This window comes from Ceratina calcarata, unplaced genomic scaffold (assembly GCF_001652005.2).
Source record: "Ceratina calcarata isolate Rehan_Ccalc_2016 unplaced genomic scaffold, ASM165200v1 scaffold1163, whole genome shotgun sequence".
NCBI lineage: Eukaryota > Metazoa > Arthropoda > Insecta > Hymenoptera > Apidae > Ceratina > Ceratina calcarata.
In genome coordinates, this window is record NW_017132584.1 from 690 (window position 1) to 2024 (window position 1335).

Below are 1335 nucleotides of genomic sequence, written 5' to 3' on the forward strand. Positions count from 1 at the left end.
TATTACTGATAATTTCAGGAACACTGACGAACGGAGTGGCGAAAAAGTACGGTTTATGCGAGATAATAACCGCGGATATAATTCGCCATGAGGTGGCAAAGAGATCGGAGAGAGCATTGGCGCTGGCGCGTTTAATTTCAGAGGGTCAGCTGGTGCCAAGAAGTATATTGGTGGAACTGATTGCGCTGAAGATGCTAGCTCAGTTGAGCAACAACAAAGGGTTTATCGTGAGCGGTTTTCCACGGGAGCTGTCGGAGAGCGAACTCTTCGACAGAGAAATACGACCACCCGATCTCGTTTTATACCTAAACGTGCGAGACTCCGTCCTGAGCGATCGAATAATGTCCAGGTCTGTGAAAGAGACCGAGAGAATGTCGATCAACTTCGATCATATAAAGAGCATGATCAACGATTTTCATAAACGTAACAAACCGATAATTAAATACTACGACCAAGTACTGGTGATGATTGATGCAGAACACGACACGTTGACTGTGTTTGAAGCTGTGTGTCAAGCCATCGATCCCGTTCTAGTGAATTTTCCAGGCTTCAATATTGTTATTGCATCCACATCAAATTGTACTAATGCATCTGCTCAAAAGAATACTAATGCAAACGTATCTAGTGCTACAAATGCAACCACATCAAAGTCTGATAATACAAAAGTGAAGAAGTAATATCCTTATTAAAGATGTTGTATACATATCTACGTGCATATGAATCGTTCTTATAAATGAGACCTTCTTTTAAGAAGGCTTTTATCTAGGCGTGTTAGACTAATGATCTATAATTTTATTAAATGTAAGCACTTGTATTGTAATTAGAAAGCCATCATAAACTTTATAAAAAAATGTTTCATTAAGGGATGTGATCTTTTCAAACAACGAGTGGATTTGTGTATGTGAACCTTGTGTAAAAATTGTAATACTCATAATCTTTAGTCACGTACACAATTCTTTAATGGAATTTCGAATAGAATGTTAATTAAATATTGAAATATATGTTATTAAACCGATATAAGTTAATAAAATGCAGACGATACTTAAATATTTTTCAAGCGTTTTTTATTTCCTCTGCTCACATTGTTCCTAAGAAATAAAACACATCAGTAGTTTCTATTCTCTATTTCACTGGATTCGTAATAATTGCTAAATTAACTGTCGACTTTCTTTCGTATGCGCACGAGAATGTGTTCTGGACTCATCCCCTGTATGTAAATACCTATTTTCGCTCGTTTTAATCAGTAGATGGATGGTTGGTTCTATTTATTTCATGATTGTACGAAGACACATGAAGCATATCTCTATAGAAACATAACTCACCCTCCTACTGATC

At 36.7% G+C, this 1335-nt stretch overlaps 1 pseudogene; it reads left to right on the forward strand.

The window, feature by feature from the left end:
- LOC108624464 (adenylate kinase isoenzyme 1 pseudogene) overlaps positions 1-717 on the forward strand; it is a 1114-nt pseudogene extending 397 nt beyond the window's left edge.
- The last annotated feature ends 618 nt before the right edge of the window (positions 718-1335 follow it).